The 14,354-nt window shown below is 41.5% G+C and overlaps 1 protein-coding gene across 5 annotated transcripts in view; it reads right to left on the bottom strand.

The window, feature by feature from the left end:
• ptprea (protein tyrosine phosphatase receptor type Ea) overlaps positions 1 to 14,131 on the bottom strand; it is a 230,455-nt gene extending 216,324 nt beyond the window's left edge. For 3 of the 5 annotated variants that reach the window (XM_052027001.1, XM_052027005.1, XM_052027002.1), the window contains exons 1-2: positions 13,965 to 14,078; positions 4,242 to 4,298 (exon numbers count right to left, since the gene is read on the bottom strand). The gene's annotated coding sequence lies outside the window, so the exon portion shown is untranslated. The other 2 variants (XM_052027004.1, XM_052027003.1) reach the window with 2 other exon arrangements.
• Positions 14,132 to 14,354: the final 223 nt, after the last annotated feature.

Raw genomic sequence — 14,354 nt, 5'->3', positions numbered from 1 at the left:
GGCATGGTTCCGGAGGACTGGACGGTCGCAAATGTAGTGCCGCTGTATAAGAAAGGTGGGAGGCAGCATAAAGGAAATTACAGACCTATTAGTCTGACGTCAGTGATGGGAAAGTTATTGGAATCGATCCTCAAGGATGAGGTTATGGAATACCTAAAGGTGCAAGGCAAGATAGGTCCTAGCCAACATGGTTTTGTGAAGGGAAGATCCTGCCTGACCAACCTATTGGAGTTTTTTGAAGAAATCACAGGTAGGGTGGATAAGGGAGAGGCGGTAGATGTTGTGTATTTAGACTTTCAAAAGGCCTTCGACAAGGTGCCGCATAAGAGGCTGATTAATAAGATGAGAGGTCATGGAATTACAGGTAGGATAACAGAATGGGTGGAGCATTGGCTGGTTGGCAGGAAGCAAAGGGTGGGAATAAAAGGATCCTGTTCTGGTTGGCTACCGGTTACCAGTGGTGTTCCACAGGGGTCGGTGTTGGGGCCGCTTCTTTCTACCTTGTACATTAACGATTTAGATGATGGAGTAAATGGTTTTGTGGCTAAGTTTGCAGATGACACCAAGATAGGTGAAGGAGTAGAGAGTATTGAGGAGAAGGGAAGGTTGCAGAGAGACCTAGATAGTTTAGGAGAATGGGCAAGGAAATGGCAGATGAGATTCAATGTTGAGAAATGTGCAGTTGTACACTTTGGAAACAGAAATAAACGGGCAGATTATTATCTAGAAGGAGAGGAAATTCAAAGTACAAAGGGACTTGGGGGTACTCGTGCAGGATACCTTAAAGGTTAACCACCAGGTCGGATCTGTGGTAAAGAAAGCGAATGCTATGTTGGCATTCATTTCGAGAGGTATAGTGTATAAAAGTAAGGAAGTGTTGATGAGGCTCTACGGGGCACTAGTGAGGCCTCATTTGGAATACTGTGCACAGTTTTGGGCCCCATATCTTAGGAAAGATGTGCTGATGTTGGAAAGGGTTCAGAGGAGATTTACGAGGATGATTCCCGGAATGAAAGGGCTTACGTGGGATGAGCGTTTGTTGGCTCTTGGACTGTACTCACTGGAGTACAGAAGAATGAGTGGGGACCTCATAGAGACATTTAAAATGTTGAAAGGACTGGACAAAGTATATGTGGTCAAGCTGTTTCCCTTGGTGGGTGAGTCCAGGACCAGAGGGCACAATTTTAGAATTAGAGGGTACAGGTTTAAAACAGAGATGAGGAGAAATTTCTTTAACCAGAGGGTGGTGAATTTGTGGAATTCCTTGCCACGTACAGCAGTGGAGGCCAGATCATTGGAGGCGTTTAAGGAAGAGATAGATAGATATCTAAATAGTCGGGGTATCAAGGGATATGGGGATAAGGCCAGAAATTGGGTTAGAATAGTGTGGGGTTTTTTGCGCGCCCCCCCCCCCCCCCCCCACAAGTTCTCATTTCTTTTTCTTTTTTCCCTTTTCTTTGGAGCAGACTCGATGGGCTGAATGGCCTACTTCTGTTCCCTTGTCTTGTGATCTTGTGATCTCGGTCCTACTGAACAATCATTTGAAGGATAAAAAAAGCTCAAAGAAAGCTAGTGTGTAAATTTTCCCCAGATTTTAGATATGCACTGGATTATATGTACCTACATTAAAATCCAGGAAGATACCCATACAGTCTGTCATTGTAATCAAGTCAGGGCTATCCTGAAGTGACCAATTCATGAAAACCTCTGAAGATGCATCTTAAACCTATCAGGATCAGACCATCTCAATGTAATCTTGAGGTACATAAGAGCTTTGGAGTAAATAAAAGTAGATTTGGTAAAAACACAGTGGACCTGTCAGCATTTTAAGAGATAAAACATAGCCTATCATTTTGAGTAGTGTTTATTCAACAGATCTGAGGCATGAAAGCATCTTTGAAACTTTAACAACTCCGTTGTGTTTGTCCAACACTCCCAGTTATTATTTTAGATCACAAACATCTCCTCTATTTCCTCTTTAAAATGAAATTGAATGCTCTGCATGCAAGTGTGCAAAATGTTAAATGCCTAATACATGCTTCTTACTGAGGTATGCTAGTATGATTTCTCCCTTGTTATAACTTGTCCCATGAATTGCTGCAGACTTTATGTTAGCTGATGAAAACCTACCGGTGAAGAACAGCAAGTAGTGCTCTTCCAATTAATTACTTAAACTCATGTTTTTTTTTGAACTGGTTAAATTGTCGTGCAAATGTGGTGCCTACAAAATCTGTAAACACACACATTTTACCACAGCCAGTCAGGAGAGAGGCCCAGAAAAAATGGAGCAGGGCAGGTGTAACACCTGTTCATAAACAAGGGATGTGACAGTAACTCTGGGAATGACAGGTCAGTCAGCCAGGCATTTATACTAATTAGGAAACACTCCCAAGTTGGTTTAAAGTTATAACCGTGGAAATATGAACATAATAAGAGGGAATTGCATTACTTTATCAAATTGAAACCGTGTACAACCAGGAGACTGCAAACAGCTTGAAAAAATTAGATTAAATATTAATTGAATGGCTGAATGAACAATATGAATACACAAAATGCTGGATGAATGCAAAGGGTCTGAAGAAGGGAGACAATTAGTAACATTGTAAACTGACATATTTTAGTCTAAAACACAAAACCCAAGGAGGAAGATCCAGCAAATGGTGAAAACTTCATCAAAATTATCAGCTTCATGTGGCCAACCAAGAACAAAGCAAACAGGTCCTTGGTTGTCTGGGCAGAAGGACAGGAAAAGAACTCCTAGAAATGAACTTGCCTGGACAATTGTGTGCACTTCTGGATTTATGCATCCTATTGCTGATGAAATCACAACAATCACTAAAATGATATATCGGACCAGATCACACTGACCCCAGTGAAAAGATTGAGGTCATGCCAGATGGACCAGTGTAGATGGTGTAAAGTTGAGAAGCCAGATTAAAAACTGTATCATTTAGGTTGGTCAGGAATGCCCGTGAACACAATGGTGAGTCAACCAACAAAAAGCAAGTTCAGATGTCCTTGCAACTGACCTCCAGCATGAACTGAATTTCTGCACTGCAAAGTGTATGTGTGTAATTCAAGAATATGCTGATGCATAGCAATGAGCCAATGGTTCCAGATGGACCTGCCTAGAGCAGTCAGTGCAGCCTGGTCCATTGACTTAGTCACTTGTGCTTACAAGCAGAATCTATAGAAACTGGAATATTTGCATTGCACAAATCTACGATGAGATCTTATTGAAGCGAAGGAACTGGATAGAAAATATGCAGAACAAATGACTGAGAATTATAAGGGCAAGTGTAAGATATTTTTGAAACCACAGCTTGGGCTAGGTGAACCACAATGGTCATTATAAACCCTCTTATGCACTTAAACCAATCAGAACAGATAAAACTGCTTGTTATGTTTACTAACCAGGAGAACTGGTTATTTTTGCAGGGTTTAGTTCATTAAATGCATTGCCAGAAGGTCAATGTCTGTCCCTGCAATAGTCATCTTACAGATTCATTCATGTCGCTTGCTCAATTGTGTGTTAGGTGTAATGTATCCAACCTCACAGAAAGTGCACAGAAGAAAGTGGTGGTTAGCAGCCAGTGCACTTGAAAGGAAGTAAAATTTAACTTCATTTAACACTCCTTTTGAACAAAAAAAGTGAATCGATCAGTCAATAATTTGAGTTCAAAACCATTCAGCTCTTCTTCGAATAGCAGGACTATTTTTAACTGTCAGTATTTAAGTTTGCTGGACTCTAGATTTCAAACTCTTGTGTCACAGAACAAAGATTTAAAGATGGCAATGTAGATGTATAACCAATGCTGTATTACTATGTACACATCTTTCTAGGTCACTAGCTACAGAACAATTTAAAGACAGAAACAGATAATTTCCATCCAAAATGTATTTCAATTCTTAAAAGCATTGCTTTCCCTGTGTTACTGTTGCAGTTCACCTAGAAGAATAACACTAGTAGTAAATATAACCAGAGGTTAAGCAATGGGGTTGGGTGTTTTAAATTGAATAAAATCAAATTTAAAGTGTGATTTTCCTAGTGGTGAAAGATAAGAAAAACTGTAAGCTAAGTTTATGAAGGTCTCTTCAGGGAATTCTTTATTAAAGTAGCTACAAACTAGGACTATAGCATTATAACTTTACACCAATAGATCCAGGTAGCATTGCTACCGGTTTCCTCCCACATCTCAAAGACATGCTAGTTATTAGATTAATCGGTTACAATAAATTACCTCTGGTGTGTTGGCAGTAAATCCTGTCACATAACGTAATGTTCAGTTATTATTCTCCTGTAAAAAAATATACACAAATAATATTGCAATATTATTATTTAAGAATTTGCTTTCTCACACTATTGCTCATGGGCTCAAAAGGAATAGCAATTGGATGAACTGAACCTTAATCTTTTCATGAGCTATGGTTTTACAGTCCAGACTAGTACTTGGCACGGTCATTAAAAATAGACATGGAGAATCTCAGAAGTCCAACTAAGCAACCTGAACCTTATCAAAAATTCAAAGCTAGAACCTTTTGGAAATGCGAAAACAGCATCAAAAATGGAATGAGGATGTCCTCAGCCCTCTACTCTACTCCCTGTACACTCATGACTGTGTGGCCAGATTCTGCTCTAGCTCCGTCTACAAGTTTGCAGATGATACCACCGTTGTAGGCTGTATCTCAAACAGCAAAGAGTCGGAGTACAGGAAGGAGATAGGGAGCTTAGTGGAACGGTGTCATGACAACAACCTTTCCCTCAATGTCAACAAAACTAAAGAGCTAGTCATTGACTTCAGGAAAGGGGGCGGTGTACACGCACCTGTCTACATCAATGGTGCTGAGATTGAGAGGGTTAACAGCTTCAAGCTCCTGGGAGTGAACATCACCAACAGCCTTTCCTGGTCAAATCACGTAGATGCCACAGCCAAGAAAGCTCACCAACGCCTCTTCTTCCTCAGGAGGCTAAAGAAATTTGGTTTGTCCCATTTGACTCTCACCAACTTTTACCGATGCACCATAGAAAGCATCCTATCTGGATGTATCACGGCTTGGTACGGCAACTGCTTTGCCCAAGACCGCAAGAAGCTGCAGAGAGTTGTGGACACAGCCCAGTGCATCACGGACACCAGCCTCCCCTCTTTGGACTCTGTCTTTACCTCTCGTTGTCTTGGTGTAGCAGCCAGCATAATCAAAGACCCCACCCACCCGGGACATTCTCTCTTCTCTCCTCTTCCATCAGGTAGAAGGTACAGGAGCCTGAAGGCACGTACCACAAGACTTAAGGACAGCTTCTACCCCACTGTGATAAGACTATTGAACGGTTCCCTTATACAATGAGATGGACTATGACCTCACGATCTACCTTGTTGTGACCTTGCACCTTATTGCACTGCACTTTCTCTGTAGCTGTGACACTTTACTCTGTAGCTGTGACACTTTACTCTGTACTTTTATTGTTTTTACCTGTACTACATCAATGCACTCTGTACTAACTGAATGTAACTGCACTGTGTAATGAATTGACCTGTACGATCGGTTTGTAAGACAAGCTTTTCACTGTACCTCGGTACAAGTGACAATAATAAACCGATATCAAAAGAGCATCTGGAATGTAGGATTAGTAGACTAAAGGTCAACCATGTATAATTGACAGCAGTGATAACTAATATAAAAAAAACAAAACCCCCCACAAAGAAATGATCAGAAAAACTATTGTACTTAACCAAATAATTTTGCTGAAGTACAACTTGTGTTAGTTTCCAGCAGTACATAGCTTGAATTAAAGGCTAGCCCCATGTCAAAACTAACACCTAGAAATATCCCATCAATTGATTACATGGATAATAAATTAGAACTGGTCATCCCAATCTGCCAAGTTAGTCTTCTAACAATCCAAAACAATTCACAGAGTATCTTGGTCTCAGTCCTTTCACTCTCTTCAGTGCTATCTGTGTGGAGTTCATCTGTTCTAGCTGAGACCGCTTGGGTTTCCCTGGGTGTTTCAGTTTCCTCCCACATACCAAAGCATGCTGATTCTTAGGTTAACGGGCCTCTGTATATCACTTCTGTGTGAGTGACCAGTGGGAGAATCGTGGAATATTAAAGGACATGTGTAAGAGAAGGAAATAATTGGGGAAATGGCTTTGATGGAATAGCTCTGAGAACTGGCACGGACTCGATGAATTGACGTCAAAAAATATGACAAGGAAATTAAATTGATTACTGGAAGTTGAACAATTCACGGTGAAGCAAAATATTCAAAGTACTGATTAATTGTGTTTTAATGAGTGGAATGGATATATGAGGTCTTTTTATGAATACAACTTTTTTTTTGCATTAGTTGATAAGATACAAAGAAACATACTGAACAGTATAGATGATATTTAACTTGTAATGAAAATTGGATGTCCTGTGAATCCCAAGATGCAACAAATATTTATATTTATTATTTTTCCGATAACTGCACCCATGGTAAACTGGTGAAAAGGTACTGAATGACAGCGAATGACATCATCTTTGTGGTCCTGACACAAAGGTGACTTGCAAGAAGATGAGCTCTCTCAAATTTTCAGAGTGAAGCAATCCAGACAGTCATTAAAACTTAGGGTTGGGGAGTGAGGTGTAAGGTTAATTGGCAAACATATAACAATCAAGCTATAGGCTTATGAGCAATGCTTTGAAGACCCACTTGTGAGGAATGCTGGGTGTTCAACATTAGTCAATGACATTTCAAACCATCCAAAGTATAATACAAAAAGATAAAAATTGGCCTGTTATTTTATTGTCCTCAAAGACAGGAGCTGGGGATTTAAATGTAACCAGTAATCTGCAGAACTTTCTTCCAAACTACATTTCTATTTCCTTTTAAGTGCTACCATGAGCAGCATTCTTAAGGGAACAAACCAGTTAAGCATTGCCTATCCTTAGCATCACAACCATGTTCCAGAATACCTGTGAGCAAAGCCAGAGATTAGCCAGCCAGTCAACAAATTTTACTTTTGCTTTTGTATTTTCAGATATGTCATGCCATTATCATTCATGTGATATGCCACTGAAAGTGTATGATTCATCTATTGAATAAGACCCAGGAATTGTGGATCAATTTGTCTATTGTCCACTGCTGAGGAACTACGAATATCTAAAATTAAGCAGAGAATGACCAGATAGCTTAAATATTTTCAGCTGATCAGAGAGAACCAGTTTCAGATATGTAATCCAAGTGATTGTTCTGAACAGATAACATTTCAAAGATGTTAGTTACAAAGATTTTCAGAAGGCATTTGACTGTTAAGCTAAAGCTGAAGTTCATGGAATTAAAGGCAAATATTGAACTGATTAGAAAAATAGCTGGCAGGCAATACTCAGTCAGTGGGGACAATGGGCAGGTATTAAAACTGGCAGGATGTTACTAACTGCATCCAACAAGATTCAGTGTTAGGGCCATTGCTATTCACCATAGATGCTTACTATAAAGTGAACACAACTATAAGCTGTGGAAATAGATGCATTAAATTACAGAAGAAGATAATAATAGGTTAAGCAAATAGCTAGACTGAAAAATTGATTTCATATAAGTAAATGTGAGCTCACCCACTATGGACCTAAAAACAACAGAACTAAATACTTAAAGCTAAACTTATCAGAGATCCAAAGTGCCTTGAGAAAAATTCAGTCTCAAAGATCATTTTATTGTCATGGACAGGTACAAGAAATGATGAAAAAGATTAAGGGAATGCTGGGCTTTATATATAAGACAGAGTTGTTTTCCCTGGAATTTAGAAGTTGAAAGTGTTCAAAATATTAAGGGAAGAAATAGGGAAGTTGGAAGTGAATTATTTGTGCTGATTAATGATTATAAGACAAGGGAGCATGGTCTGAAAAACCAGAGCTTTCAGTGGTGTGAAAAAAAAAACATTTCTTTATGCAAAGGATGAGCAGAATTCAGAACTTTCTTCCACAAACATCAACTAATACTTGATCAATAGTAAATCTTAAATCTAAGATGGTTAGATACTGGTTAACCAAAGACATTAATGCATATGGAGTAAAGGCAAGTATCTGAAGTTAGGTCAAAAGATCAGCCATAGTTTCAATGAATGATAGAATAAGTGAAATGATATAGTCTTGTTCCTACCTTCCTATGTTGCTGTGCCTGTAGATTTTTGGCCCAGACTTTGTGTTAATAATAATGATGCTAGTAATCATTATGGAGTAAAACTGAGAGCAACTTCTGGCGTCTTCATACGTAATTAAATTCAGAAATCCAGAAACTGCTGTCAGAAATATCTTACTCCAGGATATACTGCAGCTGCCCTCACTGACAGTCTCCCCATTGAAATCAATGCAATGGTATAAATTTAAAGTAGTTTCTCTCTAAAGATACCAAAAAAAAGTCAGAATTATGCACAAAAATGAACAATCTTTCTGGTTGTCTTACACGTGTGGTCTGATTCTTCCAAGGTTAATGTACTTTTTAAAAACTCTTTCATATTTTCTATAGGTCTCTCTTATATCTTTATTTCAATCTCTTTACATGATTTGAATCTAATTTATATTTTTGCTTTTGACTCAATGTATCTGACTGAGGATTCTTCAGACAGGTTGGTTGAGAGGCCTTGCTATTTCTTGCTTGGTTGACAGATGCCCTGGTACACTGGATTAGATGCAGGATTAGGGCAAGAGCTCAAAAGGCTGCAGAGACCTGCAGATAACTTCAACAAAGTGAATAGCAAGCATCATTTTTTTGCGGCTGTTCACAGATTTTAACACTGATGTCGTGCATATTTTAATATTTTATCTTCAGAAGGATGGACACAAATCATACAGTAAAAATTAAAATATTTCCTTCATATTAATAAAGCATGAATAAATTTAAGGTAATACCCCACATCTATTACATGCTCTTAACATTTAATTTTTAACTTTCTGTGGTTATTCATTATTTGTACGCTGCTTGGGATTGCAGTTACACTTAATCTTATACCAAGAAACTAACCTTAAAATGCAAGGAATTTAACTAGCTTCCTTCAGGCATTAACAGGAAAATACATTGTAGGATTAGGCCATAAAGATTTGAAGGTTACATGCTAAGTCTTCTATCTGTGCCATCTTACCAAATGAACTTGACCTCCACTGTTCCTGTCAACTGCCATTTCTTAATTACATTACGAACTGAGGACAGAGCTACCTGAAAACACTTTGCTATCTTCTTATAGCCTTCTCCTGCTTTGTGGGCATCATTTATTTTAATTTTCAGAGTGCTGGGCAGCTGCTTAGAGGAGCCCACGGCTGCTGATTGTTGGGACAAGGTTTGAGGAGTCAGGGTATTTATAAAGCTTTGAAATTTGCATCACCTGGCCTTTCCTAACAATGACTGTGAACAAGCCATAGCCCTAACAAGCTAATGAAGGTCTGAGACCTTGGTAAAAGTTATCTGAGAGCTCAAATCTCTTGGGGTGCCCAAACTTTTGCATGGTGCTCCTTTCCTTTTTTCACTCTACAAATGTACAGAACAAAAATAATACACTAATCTTGCTTAAAGTGTTGAAGGGAATGTTTCATCTTTAACTTTATGACTTCTGGCGTTGTGTTCGTCTTCTGCTTGCTTGGCTGTTCACAGTGGCGGAGGTTTTGACCAGGGGTGCCCAAACTTTTGCATGCCACTGTATGTTACTTAATTATATTCATGCAATGACTCATCTGGGCAAGGAGGGAATGGTGGGAGTGGCACTACAAACATGGTGGCACCCTAATCTGAGGAAGGAGGCACAAAGAAAGGCACAAGAATATAATATTTGCCAGAAAAGTAATCCTGGTAAAGCAGATAAGTGTCCTCCGGGTAAGACAAGAATGCCTATGGCCCTGTTTGAATGCATACAGATTGATTTTATAGAATTGCCTAGTGTGCATGGCGACAAGTACTGTCTTGCAATCATTGATCTTTTTAGTAGATGGATAGAGGCAATACCAACAGCACTGTGAGTACTGTGTCCAGTTCTGGTCACCTCATTATAGGAAGGATGTGGAGGCTTTGGAAAGGGTGCAAAGGAGATTTACCAGGATGCTGCCTGGTTTAGAGAGTATGGATTATGAGGAGAGACTAAAGGAACTAGGGCTTTACTCATTGGAGAGAAGGAGGATGAGGGGAGACATGATAGAGGTATACAAAATATTAAGAGGAAATAGATAGAGTGGACAGCCAGCGCCTCTTTCCCAGGGCACCAATGCTCAAGACAAGAGGGCATGGCTTTAAGGTAATGGGTGGGAAGTTCAAGGGAGATGTCAGAGGGAGGTTTTTCACCCAGAGAGTGGTTGGTGCATGGAATGCACTGCCTGGGGTGGTGGTGGAGGCTGATACGTTGGTCAAGTTCAAGAGATTGTTAGATAAGCATATGGAGGAATTTAAAATAGAGGGATATGTGGGAGGAAGGGGTTAGATAGACTTAGGTTTGGTTTGAAGGTCGGCACAACATGGTGGGCTGAAGGGCCTCTATTATGCTGTATTGTTCTATGATTCTATGGAAGTAATACAACACTGTTCAGCACATGAGGCCAGGGAGGACAAACCCTCAGCTAGAATCTCTCTCTGCAGCAGGATGAGCATTTCATAGGTGTCATCTATGAACAAAATCTATGATGCTTTCATGGTAAGTTAGGCTGCTGGCAGTACTTATGCTTTTACATGAAGTATAGCCACTTGTCAAGGAACAAATGATCTATAATTCCTCATGGAACCATAGGAGGTGATGGCACTATCTAAAATTCAAATGGACAATCTCAGTTCCTTCAAAGCAGGAATGAAAGAGCCTCCAGCCAAAACTTTCATATCTGTCTTTGTCTCAGAATTCAGGCTGTACTGTAACATTGGCCTGCTGACTTCTATTTGTAGATCTAGACATTCAATAACTTGTGAATGATCTTGAGTGCTGAGTACAGAGATGTGATTGCCATTGGACAAGGTGCAGTGGAGCTTTATAAGGATATGACCAGGAATGAAAAAAAAAAGTATCTTTTTGAAAAGATTGGATAAGCTAGGCTTATTTTCTTTGGAACAGAAAGGATCTATTAACCATATGGAGGAATTTAAGATAGAGGGATATGTGGGAGGAAGGGGTTAGATAGTCTTAGGTGTGGCTTGAAGGGCAGCACAACATGGTGGGCTGAAGGGCCTGTATTGTGCTGTATTGTTCTATCGACTGAGGGGAGACTTAATTATAGAGTACTGAGAGCCCTAGATAGAATAAATAGGAACGATTTGTTTCTTTAGTGGAGGGGTCAGACCCAAGGGCACAGATTTAACATAACTGGTAGAAGATTAGAGAGGAGATAAAGAAAAATATTATACAGTACAGTATAAATAAGCAATTCTCTGCCTGAAAGGATGGTAGAGGCAGAATTTACATTGATAAAGTACTTGGATGTGTACTTGATTGCCAAGTCTAAAAGTGGAAACTGGAGGAACAGCGCCTCATTTTCCATCTTGGAACCTTGCAGCCTAACAGCATGAACATTGAATTCTCCCACTTTAGGTAATCCCCACGTCCCCCCCCCCCCACCTCCCTCACAACCACCCCTCCCCCCCACCATGCTTCTTCTCTTCTTCCCTTTCCTAGCCTCCTTTTTTCTCTTGACTTACCTTTGACCCATCCCCCAGTGGATCTGCTCTCCTCTCCCGCACCTGACTATCACTATCTCTTACCTGCATCTACCTATCACCACCCTGTGCCCACCCTGCCTCCCCTCCTTTGTCCACCTATCATTGCTCTGCTTTTCCCTCCTATATATTTGGTTCCCCTTTTCCTATCTTCAGTCCTGAAGAAGGGTCCTGACCCGAAACATTGACCACCTTCTTTTCTCCACGGATGCTGCCTGGCCTGCTGAGTTCCTCCAGCATCGTCGTGTTTTTCATCATGTCCTAGAAGTGGAATTTGTCTGGGTTGCCCTTTTTCAATTGGCACAGACATAATGGGTTGAATCTGCATGTAAATTTTCCATATTTATTTTGTTTCTTTGGTTAACTTATTTGCCTTGATCCATCAATCCCTTTTCCATTGAGTGGCCGTTGCTTTGACCCCAGTATAAACCCACCCTTAGGCTCTTTCCTCCACGTACTCCAACCATCTCCATGATGTCCCCACATCCACCCAAGGCCCCCTCACAACCCTTCTAACACTTTCTTCATACTCAGAAACAATTACATTTCCTACTCTTTCCAGGTCTGAGGGTAGATCAACGACCTGAAACGTTAACTGTGAACCGTTGAAGCTGCTTGGGTTTCTCTGCAGCTTTTATATCCTGTTAATATTTACTATGGGGGCTTGTCCTCTGGCCCCTTAACTAATGTTCCTCCTGCTGAAAACAACGTTGAATGCCGATGTAACCAGCTTAATTGCAGAAGAATCAAAGGAAACCGAAGCGGTACTAATGCAGACGTGTAACTGACAGAAAGTCAGATGTGCGCCAACAACGTTGATTCATTGTTGTAAATGGTCCAATGTGCTTCTTTATTTAGCGCTGAATAAATGGGCCTGTTTATCAGCTATCAGCATGCAACATCGAGCACATCAACCCACCGAGGTCATGAAACAGGTCAAAACTTCATTAGCGCGACAAATTCGGGATATTAACATGTCTTGGAGTGATGCACCTGCAACAGCGTCATGTAATGGGACTTACTAATAATGGGAACCAGTGTTGAAAACTGCACCAAGGGGAAATTCTTTGTTTTCAAAAGAAATTCCAAACCGAATTCTATCCGTATAGCAATGCAGAACGGACAGCCCCCAAGAACTAAGGAACTTCCTCGGCGGCAACACGCTCGCATTTTTAACATGCGAAGATTATCGTTCCTCGTTCCGTTGTAATGCAAGGGGGGGGGGGGGGGTCAACATGCATCCATGACGTCTCGAAGTAACTCACTACACTGCAGGATTAAAACCGATCTATTCAAGATCCCCATGATATAGGTGGATATCCCTGAAATATGTATGCAGCATACTACATCCGTTATCCCCAGCTGTCTCCGCCAATTTCCCCTAACATCTCAAACCTGCAGTCGGTACAATTTTCCCTTGAAACGTTAACTCCGTTGTTTCTCTCCACAGATGCTGCCGGACCGGCTGAGCTTTGCCAGCATTCTCTGAGTTTATTTCAGATCTTCAGCCTCTGCGGTTTGTTTTTTTTTTGCGTTTGTTCTTCATTTTCGGTCAGTGCAGTCCCGTTTAATACACGGAGCAAGTGCCAAGTCGGAATGTAACCTCCCTGATCAATCAGCCCAGTGACAGAATTAAAATGAGCAGCTAAAACTTAGTGCCGTGCCAGGAGAGAGACGGACGGAGTCAGGTACACCAGCTTCGTAGTGTCATTGAGCCGAGGGATCCCGGATTACCATCCCGAGCGGGAGACACGGGAGACTGCAGGTACTGGAATCCGGAGCCACAAACTGCTGGAGGAACTCAGCGGGTCAGGCAGCATCTGTGGAGGGGAATGGACAGTCGACGTTTTGGGTCGAGACCCTTCATCTGGTGAAAGAAAGCTGACCAACCCATTCAGTACAAATTGGTTAAAACGACAATATTACTGACACGACCCTATCGGACAGAAATTTAAAATACTTTCACCCCTGGTCTCCAACCTTGCAGTTTAGAGTTCATGGCTTTCACCAGAGCTCGGTACACGGATTCAGTGCGGTTACTGAACCGGGACTCCTGCATCTGAACTGCGCTAGACCCGGTGCTCTATAATCATTAAACCCCTATCACTGCCTTCATTAACCCGGATCAGACCTCGATACTTCTGTCAGTGCGCCGGGTTAGACCCTGCCATTCCACTCACGTTAGACCGGCGGTGCCGGTTCAGACCCCGGTCACTCCCCAGTCTACGAGCTATCTCTGGGCCAGGTAGATCAGGGTTAATCTGTCCTCAGAAAGGTTTGCACGGGATCGGGGCGGGGAACTCACCGATAGGAAGCGGGTGCTTTTTCGCCGGCGCGGTTGACAAGCGGAGCTCCACAGCAGATCCACTTCCCTGAACAAACTGCTAATAAACAGGCAAGCTGCCCGCTCGCATTGCCGCCTCTCACCTTCACCCTTGCGCTCAGACAGCCGCCTGCTGTGGAGAGTAGGAATTACCGCTCGCACCACAATGCAGCTGCTTCTAGCCTCTCCGTGCGCCGGCGAGGAACAGAGAATACACACCGACCAAGCGCCTGCTGTCTCACGACTCCCCACCTCCGCGGCTGTCTGTGCGGAGTTTGCACGTTCGACCTATAACCACATGGGTTTTCTCCGGGTGCTCCAGTTCCCTCGCACATATCCCCCCCCCCCAAAAAAAACTTGCGGGTTGGAGAG

The sequence above is a fragment of the Pristis pectinata genome, chromosome 12 (assembly GCF_009764475.1).
Source record: "Pristis pectinata isolate sPriPec2 chromosome 12, sPriPec2.1.pri, whole genome shotgun sequence".
Lineage (NCBI taxonomy): Eukaryota > Metazoa > Chordata > Chondrichthyes > Rhinopristiformes > Pristidae > Pristis > Pristis pectinata.
Note: the sequence above shows the minus strand (reverse complement) of the source record. Positions and strands in the feature narration are given on the sequence as shown.